Genomic DNA, 12,068 nt, shown 5'->3' on the forward strand with positions numbered 1-12,068 from the left:
ATATAAGGACATGTTTAGTCCGAATCACATGGAGATGTGAACCCACGGCTAGTTGTATCAATGAACCATTGAGGGCCACACAAGTACTAGCTTTCTAGATCCCGTTGAGAAGTAAAATAGTTCAATGTGTTGAACGGCTTATAAAGGAGTTTATAAGCGTAAGGAAAATTAGAAGTATGACTTCTATAAAGGAGAAAATAGTTCAATGTGTTGAACGGCTTATAAATGAGTTTATAGGCGTAAGGAAAAATAGAAGTATGACTTCTATGAGAGAAATGTAATTTTAATTTATGAATGTGTTCTTAAATTAAAATTTGGCCAAATAAATAATGTATTTGAAAATTGTGATTTTCATAAACATTATTATGGACTAAATTAAATTAATTCAAGTGTTGAATTAATTAAACACTAGTGGACCTAGTAGAGTCCAAATAATTAAATTAATTCAAGTGTTGAATTTATTAAATCATATTGAGTCTTGTAGAGCTCAATTTAAATAAATTATTTAACTAGTGGACTTGAGTAAATTCAAATAATGTTTAATTAGTCTCAAAAATGTTTGAGATAATTAAATTAAGTCCATGGGTTTTTTAATTTGTTAAAAACCATATAATATTTGCATGCATGGGAGGTGAAAGGTTAGAAGACTACTTTTTGAGTTATCAAGGCATGGCATGCAAAAAGGTGTTTTTGCTTTTTGCAAGTCCAAGACAATTCTCCCTTCCCCCATTCAAGCACTACCTTGGCCGAAATTTTCATGGTGTTCTCTCCTCCATTTTTCTCTCATTTTTCTTCTTCAAATGTTGAGGAAAGAAAATAATTCTCATTGAAAAATCCTCTTAGTTTTCTAGTGCAAATTAAGAGGGGATCTACCTAGTTGGTGGTGGGCTTAATAGTTGAGCAAGGAGTGCTTAAAGGAAGCTTGAAGATAGTTTCTACCATTGAAGAGCTAAGGTGTTTACACCTTAGTTGGAGCCATTTCATCAATCTTTAAGATTGATAGGTATATCTCTCAAACACCCTATGTATGACATAGTTTGTGTTTTTCGTATTTGCTACACCAAGATATGGAGGTGGCCGAAATTTCTTATGAAAAATAAAAAATTTTAAACTTCCGTTGCGCTTCCGGTCACCGTAACCGATCCCCTATCACCTTGCTTGTAAGTCCTTCTTCCTTGCTCATAAGCCCCTGCAACGCCTCTTCAAACTTCTTCAGTCGTCCCCTCGTGATTGGTCCCGCTGGTAACTCTAAGGGATCCCATGCTTTCCTTGGGACGTGCACATCCGTGTTCTCATCATTTCCCTTCCATAGCTATATGACTTCTTCCTCCTCGGACAATCCGCTTCAATCTTTTTTATCACCTACATCACATGACATTAACTGGAATGAGATAAAACTCAGTAAGCAGAAAGCTGTACATAACAAAATATATACATAGGCTTGGCTTGGAACATGGCTATAGCAATGGCAATGAACAATAAATCAATGGAAATAAACAATGAATAATATCATCTTCAATGAACAATAGATAACAAAGCAGTATAGATGGTATTTCATGACATGAATTAAAGGAAAGGAAATGATAGCCTGTGACCTGTGATCTGTGGATAGTATCTCTTTGATATATAAATATATCAAAACAGTGAGAGATACTCATAATGTGGGGACCCGGGCTCTAACTTGATTATCTTTGGGATTAATTGGATCTTTGTTAGAAAATGTGGGTCAAAATTTTGCTTTTAACATACGACACATACATAAGATTTATTTCATTTCATGAAAAGCAAATACATGTCTTGTTTCGTTCATACAATTAAACTAGTGTTTAAAAGTATTAATACATGTCTAATACAACAACTAGTTTCTTCTGCTACGCCCGTGATCACCACGCTATCACCTCTCAATCATCCTCGGCTCGACCCTGATCCTGTCCCACCTGTGATCATGCACACATACAGACACAACCACAGCCGGATACTCCGGTGAAAACAAATCCCAGTATAAAACATGGTACACATGCATATACACAATATAAATCATGAAGCATGCTATCAGGAATAGAATCAATGGCAATAGGTTCCATAGTCTATGAAACCAAATCAATATCAGCATGCAAATGAAATCGAAATCATATCTTGACTCGACTCGACTCTAACTCTAGGGATCCCGGTGTGAATAAGACGTCACATTCTGTCACCTACCCTCCCAATCGGGGTGACGGTATGTCTTATTCCTAGACTTCGGTCATGTCTGTATCGAATATCTACAATCGGAGTCAATTCTGCTCCTATGCATCGACATCACCGAACGTCTAGCTTGGCAAGTCTGCCAATGTCTTTCCTATCTTAAATGCTCAAATATAAATCTATAAACAAAGCATCAACATATAAAAAGATAACAATCTAGTATGTGATTTTGGGAAACTCAAATCAGATCTAATTCGAGTTATATCTCCCCGAATCAACATGAATTATACCTTTCTTGTCGTAATCCCGGTCTGAACAAGTCGAAGTCTTGAAATCTTGATACTAATCAGTCAATACAAATCTGAAATGACATGTATAAAATGTCCCATGTCAACCTTTAACTCAAAGGAGTACACATACGTTTCAATATTCAATCTCGGTACATTTCGGCGGCATAACGGCGTAATCTTGCGATACCGGTCAACTCAAACATCAATAATCAATATCAATAACTCATAAGCAAGATCATATCACCCCAATTCTAATTCTAGCATGTCAAAATCTATTCAATTAAATCAATATATGCTGAAATTCACAACAATTGCATACGGTACCAATTCTTCGATCCGGTTGCGAATAAAAGTTCCCAATAATCACAAGAACAATTAATAACAATCAAACTCTGATTTCCCCCAACCATCTGAACTTCAAATCATGTTGAAAAGTAATAACACTTACATCTTTAGATAGCTCTTGATGAGAGGAGCACGAATCTAGTCTCGGATCGAAAATTGGATGATCGGATTCTTCACAATCACCAATCTAAGCTATGATGAAACTTTGAAGACATTCTGAAACTTTTCTCTCGGTTCTTTGCTGCTGAAGAAGGAAGAAAATGAAGACAATACACCTTATATATGCATGGCAAGGACACTTGGCTTATTTTTCATTCTGCACGTCTCCACGTCTCGCGCATATGCGCGACCTCAACCGGCGCATATGCGCGAGACCTACAGTCTCGGCACTTAACAATTTTATCTGTTGGCGCATATGCGCGCCCCTTATCAACGCATATGCGCCCACTTCTCTGGACATCTCGCGCATATGCGCGCCTCTTGTCGCGCATATGCGCGAGACCTTCGTCTCAGCATCTCTTGGACTCGCTCAGCTCGCGCATATGCGCGCCCACCAGCCCCGCATATGCGCGAGACCTTCGGGTCTCGCACATAATTTTTGCACATTTTCTCAACTCAACAATTCCAAGCCCATCTCGACATGCTCTGTCTATAACCATATCAATCAATCAAATATTCATTTCTGATTCCGCTTTCACCAGCGGAATAGTCTTCGTTCTGAGTTGTTTCTCTTTCCGATCCAGAATCTGCATTGGCTGCTCAACGTAACTCAAAGTCTGATCTAACTCGGCTTCTTCAGGCTGAATGACATCAAAACTATCTAGCATATATCTACGCAACATTGATACATGAAAAACGTTATGTATCCCAGATAGAGAAGGAGGAATGGCGAGTCGATAGGCACGATCTCCTATCTTCTCGAGAATCTCATATGGACCGATGTATCGCGGAGACAATTTCCCACGTTTGCCAAATCTGACAACGCCTCGGAAAGGAGAAATCTTCAAAAATACTCAGTCTCCTTGTTCAAATACTAACGGTCGACGTCTGATGCTCGCGTACTTCGCATGTCTATCTTGTGCCGTCTTCATTCGCTTCTGAATTATCTTTACTTTTTCAGTCATCTCACGAATCATATCTGGCCCTAAGTCTGGTACCTCTGAGATGTCATCCCAATACAGCGGAGATCTGCACTTCTTCCCGTATAATGCCTCAAACGGTGCCATCTCAATGCTCGTTTGGTAGCTGTTGTTGTACGAGAATTCACAAAGAGCTAGTGAATCTTGCCAACTAGTACCAAAATCTAGTACTACAGCTCTCAGCATATCTTCTAAAGTCTGGATAGTCCGCTCTGACTGTCCGTCTGTCTGGGGATGGTAAGCAGTACTCAAATGTAATGTCGTACCTAAAGCCTGCTGCAAACTGTACCAGAAGTGTGAAGTGAATCGTGGATCACGATCTGATACGATCGACTTCGGCACACCATGTAATCTGACTACTTCTCGAACATATATCTCGGCCATCTGATCATATCTGTATGTCATCTTGTACGGAATGAAGCATGCGGATTTGGTCAATCTATCTATCACAACCCAAATCGCATCGCAGCCTCGGGATGATCGTGGTAACTTCGTGACGAAATCCATGGAAATGTGATCCCATTTCCATTCAGGAATAGCTAAACTCTGAAGTAACCCTCCGGGCTTCTTTCTCTCGGCCTTCACCTGTTGGCAATTCAAGCATTTAGACACAAACTCTGCAATATCTGTCTTCATCTGTTTCCACCAGAATTGTGTCTTCAAATCATTGTACATTTTCCTGCCACCAGGATGAATACTGAACCGACTACAGTGCGCTTCTGACAGTATCTGTTGTTTCAAATCTGAAACATCTGGCACTACAAGACGGTTATTCACATACAAAACATGATCACGTACCTGATACTCAGAAATATGTCCTGATCTGACCATATCAATCGACTTCTGAACACTCTGATCGGTTCTTTGTGCCTCTTTGATGCGAACAATCAAATCTGGTTCACACTGAATAGTGGCAAGTCGCAACGGTCTACTATCTGTATCAAATGCTAATCCAGAAAAGCAACAATCTTCTATCATATTCGAAACACCTATCGTCGACAAGGATAAGGAACATACCTTTCGACTCAAAGCATCCGCTGCTGCATTCGACTTCCCTGGATAGTACTTGATCTCGCAATCAAAGTCTTTCAGCAGATCAAGCCATCGTCGCTGTCTCATATTCAACTCTGACTGAGAAAACAGATACTTCAGGCTTTTGTGATCAGAGTAGATCTCAAATTTCTCGCCATACAGATAGTGTCGCCATATCTTCAGTGCAAAAACGATAGCCGCCAATTCAAGATCATGAATTGGGTATCGAGTCTCGTGTGGCTTCAACTGTCTCGAAGCATAGGCAATAACATGCTGTCGCTGCATAAGAACACATCCTAACCCTCTGTGCGATGCATCACAATATACAACGAAATCACCTGTACCTGAAGGTATCGTCAACACTGGAGCACTGGTTAGTCGTCTCTTCAACTCTAAGAAACTAGACTCACAATCTTCAGACCACACAAATGGAGTATTCTTCTGTGTCAACTGGGTAATCGGTTTCGCAATACTGGAGAAATCTTTAATAAATCGTCGATAGTACCCTGCTAAACCCATGAAACTGCGTATCTCTGGCACAGAAGTCGGTCTCGGCCAACTGATCACAGCTTCCACTTTACTCGGATCAACAGAAATACCGTCTCCAGATATGATATGACCCAAGAAGACAACCTGTCTCAGCCAAAACTCACACTTTGACAGTTTAGCATACAGTTGCTCATTTCTTAACGTCTGCAACACAATTCTCAAATGCTCAGCATGATCAGTCTCATTTCTCGAGTAAACCAAAATATCATCTATAAAAACAATCACAAACTCATCCAGATACCTCTGAAAGACACGGTTCATCAGACTCATAAACACCGCTGGCGCATTCGTTAAACCAAAAGGCATGACAATAAACTCGAAATGTCCATACCTGGTTCGGAATGCTGTCTTCGGTATATCAACATCTCTAACTCTCAGCTGGTGATATCCAGATCTCAGATCGATCTTGGAATAGACAGAGGATCCCTGCAACTGATCAAACAAATCGTCGATGCGAGGCAATGGGTACTTGTTCTTTACTGTTGCCTTGTTCAGTTGCCGGTAATCGATACACAATCTCATCGAACCGTCTTTCTTTCACACGAATAGCACTGGTGCACCCCAAGGAGATACACTCGGTCTGATATATCCCTTGGCCAGCAAATCTTCAAGCTGTTCTTTCAATTCTTTCAACTCTATCGGTGCCATTCTATAAGGAGCTCGAGAAATAGGAACCGTATCTGGTACTAGGTCGATGCTAAAATCTACCTCTCTGACTGGAGGCAATCCCGGAATCTCATCGGGGAACACATCTGCAAACTCGCAAACCACTGGCAGATCTGCCAAGGTAGGACTCGATTTCAGTAAATCAACTGAATAGACAAGGAACCCTTCTACTCCTTTCTGTAGTAATCGAGTCATAGACAATACTAAAATCAAAGGAATCCTAGCTCTAGACCCTTTGCCGTAGAACTTCCACTCTTCAGCCATCTCTAGTCTGAATCTAACAATCTTGTGGAAATAGTATACTGTCGCTCTGTACTTGGTTAGCATGTCGATACCAATAATGCAATCAAAATCAGATAATCCAAGTACAATACTGTCTAAATCTATCTCATGCCCATCATACTATAGTAAACATGATCTAACAAATGTCACTGATATCAACCCTGTCCCCAAAGGAGAAGAGCGACACTACAGTAGACAACGACTCAATAGGCAATGCATATGTCAATGCAAAACGCTCAGATAAGAATGTATGTGATGCACCTGTGTCTATCAACACATAAGCAGGATAATCGCAACGCGAACAATTACCTGCTATCACGTCATCAGGGGCATCCTGAGCCTGCTCGTCTGTCAGCGCAAACACTCGAGCCTGCTGTCGGGGAGGTTGGCTCACTGTCTGGCCACCTCGAGCTCTGGGCTGTGTAGATGCAGGGGCTGGCTGGAAGGAATGAACATATGAAGCTTGCCTCTCAGGCTGAGCTACAGAGCCAGATGCTCCTACACTCTGAGTCTGCTGTGCACCTCTCTGTGGACAGACCCTGGCGAAGTGGCCCTGCTGTCTGCAAATGTTGCAGCGACCCATCACGCCCTGACACTGCTCGGTGGCATGTCTACCTCCACAAGAACTACAGTAAACCCCTGTATACTCTGATCTCTCGCTCGACCCTGTCTGTCTCGGCCCACTGAAGCTCGACGAACTGATCCCTGATTTCTTGAACTGTTTACCTCTCGCTTTCAGAAAATCCTTCTTGCCACTACTACTACTTCCACTATCAAATCGAGGAAGAGGGGGTGGAAACTCGGCGGCGTGCTGTGGCGGTCTCTGACTCTGAGCACTATATGAAGCTCCTCGCTGTCGAATCAATCCAGCCTCGGCTCCTTTCGCTCTGTTCAGTGCATCAGAAAAATTGTTGGGTCGTCCCGTGTTCACCAAGGTGAATATCTCCGGATTCAGGCCATTGATAAACTGATCCGCAACGGCCTCGTCGTTCCCAGCAATGTGGGGAGCAAATCTGAGCAATGTGGAGAACTTAGCCACATATTCCTCGATGTTCAGCTGTCCTTGTCTCAGGTTGGCAAATTCAGCACCTTTGTCTTTTCGGTAGGAGACGGGAAAGAATCGCTGATAGAACTCTGTCTTGAACACCTTCCAAGTGACCTCTGTACCACGATGCTCCAAGGCCCTCTTTGTGGTAAGCCATCAATTCTTGGCAACTTCTTGTAGTTGATGCCCAATCAGTTTAACTCGTCGTTCGTCGGTATAGTCAAGAGATTCAAATAACATTTCAATGTCATCAAGCCAACTTTCACATTCAACGGAATTTTCTGTGCCCTTCAGTGTCGGTGGTCGAAATGACTGAAACCGCTTTAACAAAGTCTCCATCGGTGTAGCGGTCACATCCATCAGATCACTTGATGTACTGCCCTGTTCTGGTGCCCGACCTGCTACTGGTTGCGGTACTCGTCGAGGAGGCATATCTGATTATCAAATGGATTAGTATACAGTCTATACAATCTGTCTCAGTCCTCCTCTGATCATATACCTCTGATCCAAAATCGGTTCAGATTCAGTCTTGGCAAGTAGATGCTGAAATCAACTCAGATAACAATACAACATATCATTGGGAAAGCAATAAATCATGACGTGTGCTAGCATGATATAAGCAAGGAAGACAACTCGATCTACCCCGCTCACTCTCTTCTATCTCAGTCTATACAGAACCTACAGCTTTGATACCACCTGTTGTGGGGACCCGGGCTCTAACTCGATTATCTTTGGGATTAATTGGATCTTTGTTAGAAAATGTGGGTCAAAATTTTTCTTTTAACATACGACACATACATAAGATTTATTTCATTTCATGAAAAGCAAATACATGTCTTGTTTCGTTCATACAATTAAACTAGTGTTTAAAAGTATTAATACATGTCTAATACAACAACTAGTTTCTTCTGCTACGCCCGTGATCACCACGCTATCACCTGTCAATCATCCTCGGCTCGACCCTGATCCTGTCCCACCTGTGATCATGCACACATACAGACACAACCACAGCCGGATACTCCGGTGAGAACAAATCCCAGTATAAAACATGGTACACATGCATATACACAATATAAATCATGAAGCATGCTATCAGGAATAGAATCAATGGCAATAGGTTCCATAATCTATGAAACCAAATCAATATCAGCATGCAAATGAAATCGAAATCATATCTTGACTCGACTCGACTCTAACTCTAGGGATCCCGGTGTGAATAAGACGTCACATTCTGCCACCTACCCTCCCAATCGGGGTGACGGTACGTCTTATTCCTAGACTTCGGTCATGTCTGTATCGAATATCTACAATCGGAGTCAATTCTGCTCCTATGCGTCGATATCACCGAACGTCTAGCTTGGCAAGTCTGCCAATGTCTTTCCTATCTTAAATGCTTGAATATAAATCTATAAACAAAGCATCAACATATAAAAAGATAACAATCTAGTATGTGATTTTGGGAAACTCAAATCAGATCTAATTCGAGTTATATCTCCCCGAATCAACATGAATTATACCTTTCTTGTCGTAATCCCGGTCTGAACAAGTCGAAGTCTTGAAATCTTGATACTAATCAGTTAATACAAATCTGAAATGACATGTACAAAATGTCCCATGTCAACCTTTAACTCAAAGGAGTACACATACGGATCAATATTCAATCTCGGTACATTTCGGCGGCATAACGGCGTAATCTTGCGATACCGGTCATCTCAAACATCAATAATCAATATCAATAACTCATAAGCAAGATCATATCATCCCAATTCTAATTCTAGCATGTCAAAATCTATTCAATTAAATCAATATATGCTGAAATTCACAACAATTGCATACGGTACCATTTCTTCGATCCGGTTGCGAATAAACGTTCCCAATAATCACAAGAACAATTAATAACAATCAAACTCTGATTTCCCCCAACCATCTGAACTTCAAATCATGTTGAAAAGTAATAATACTTACATCCTTAGATAGCTCTTGATGAGAGGAGCACGAATCTAGTCTCGGATCGAAAATTGGATGATCGGATTCTTCACAATCACCAATCTAAGCTATGATGAAACTTTGAAGACATTCTGAAACTTTTCTCTCGATTCTTTGCTGCTGAAGAAGGAAGAAAATGAAGACAATACACCTTATATATACATGGCAAGGACACTTGGCTTATTTTTCATTCTGCACGTCTCGCGCATATGCGCGACCTCAACCGGCGCACATGCGCGAGACCTACTGTCTCGGCACTTAACAATTTTATCTGTTGGCGCATATGCGCGCCCCTTCTCGGTGCATATGCGCCCACTTCTCTGGACATCTCGCGCATATGCCCGCCTCTTGTCGCGCATATGCGCGAGACCTTCGTCTCAGCATCTCTTGGACTCACTCATAGGAAACTTCATAATCATGTGATTGGCCAATGACATGCATGAATTACTATCATTCCTTGGCTTTAATCATAGGAAACTTCATTTGTGCATTTTAACAAATACTTGGTAGGCAACAATAAAGTACTAGCTCCTTATTAATGAATTCAATGGTATTTTTGGCACAATGAACAAATAACAATACATACATCAATAATCTAACAATGGAAGGAGCTAGACATCAATAAACATGACTTATATACATATATATCATGTGAGCACTTGAAAGGAAGCTTCTACTTACAACCACAAGCACAATGGCTGCTAATGTAACCTTGATTGAATTCCTACACATAATCATTTGATTGGCCAATGACAAGCATGAATTACTATCATTCCTTGGCTTTAATCATAGGAAACTTCATTTGGGCATTTTAACAAATACTTGGTAGGCAACAATAAAGTACTAGCTCCTTATCAATGAATTCAATGGTATTTTTGGCACAATGAACAAATAACAATACATACATCAATAATCTAACAATGGAAGGAGCTAGACATCAATAAACATGACTTATATACATATATATCATGTGAGCACTTGAAAGGAAACTTCTACTTACACCCACAAGCACAATGGCTGCTAATGTAACCTTGATTGAATTCCTACATCAATAAATACAATAATAACCAACAATTATCAACATTAATTCAAGAAATCAACAATTCAACTTAATCCTTCCTTACTTCAAACCCTCCCAACTCCAAGAATATAAAAGTTCATACCTTATAGCTTGAAGTCTAAGATAGGAGACTCTAAAATCCAACTATAAACCTTGCAATTGGAGTAGAGAATGAAGGAGAGTAAATCGTGAAGGGAAAAGAGCTAGGAACGATCCAAGGACAAAGAAGAAATGAGAAGTGAGTAGAATAGTGAAGAAAGTAGATTAAAAGCCTGGAACGATCCAAAAAAACGTGTTTTCTACGCCATAGACACGGACCTCGTGCCCCCCTCCGTGTAGAGGTCCATGTACACACGGGAAATCACTCATTTTGCATGGCAAGACCCGGACCCCGTGTAGGGGTCCGTGTAGGGGTCCGTGTACAGGTCTGTGTACCCTCTGCCAAGGGCCAAAACTGCATTTGTTCTTCCGAATTAGCCAAAGTGGTAAACATGAAAGTTGTAGCCCTATGTGTTTTCTTGCATCTTCAATTAACCACATGTCATTTGAAGGTTTGAGTCAAAAGTTATGCTCATTCTCCCAACATGTGTCAGTGCAGGAATAACGAAACAAACGACACACTTCGGGCCACTTTTGGCTCGTCTTCCCTAATGATTTGAACAAAACTCAAAACATGAAAGTTATAGCCTTATACCTTATCTTTTCAATGGAATTGGCCTCACATCAATTGGAGCAATAAACAAAACATTATACTAAAAACCACAACAACTGCCACATTTTTCATACCGTTTCTGCACTTTCATTTCCTATTTGGCTCAAAATCAACTTTCTATTCTACCCCTGCATTTCTTTAATCATCACCAATTATGAACATAATACCAAAACAATAACCATAAACAATGAGCATATTTTAACCATTCCAATAAACATAACCATTACACATAATCTCAACCATCAAACCATATGAAATATCCATTACCATAATAAACCATAAATATCCAATAACCATATCTCCTAAACACCCAACCAAAAATAATATCATAAACAATAAAATGCTAAAAGGTTGGGATATTACAATCTCTCCTACTTATAAAAATTTCGTCCCCGAAATTTGTTTACCGTCAAATAAATTCGGATAACGATAATTCATCTCCTCTTCCGGTTCCCACGTGGCCTCTTCAATCACATGATTTCTCCAAAGAACTTTGACAATACCAATCTCTTTGTTCCTTAACACTTTAATCTTGCGATTAAGAATTTGAACCGGCACTTCCTCGTAGCTTAAGTTAGGCAAAAGATCCAATGATTCGTACCGAAGAACATGAGATGGATTAGAGAGGTACTTACGTAGCATTGAAACATGAAATACGTTATGAACTCAATCCAAGTCTGGTGGCACTGCAACACGATAGGCTCGGTCTCCAATCTTATCAAGAATCTCGAACGGTCCAATGTATCGAGGACTTAACTTGCCTTTCTTTCCAAAT

This window comes from Primulina huaijiensis, chromosome 12, assembly GCF_012295235.1.
Source record: "Primulina huaijiensis isolate GDHJ02 chromosome 12, ASM1229523v2, whole genome shotgun sequence".
Lineage (NCBI taxonomy): Eukaryota > Viridiplantae > Streptophyta > Magnoliopsida > Lamiales > Gesneriaceae > Primulina > Primulina huaijiensis.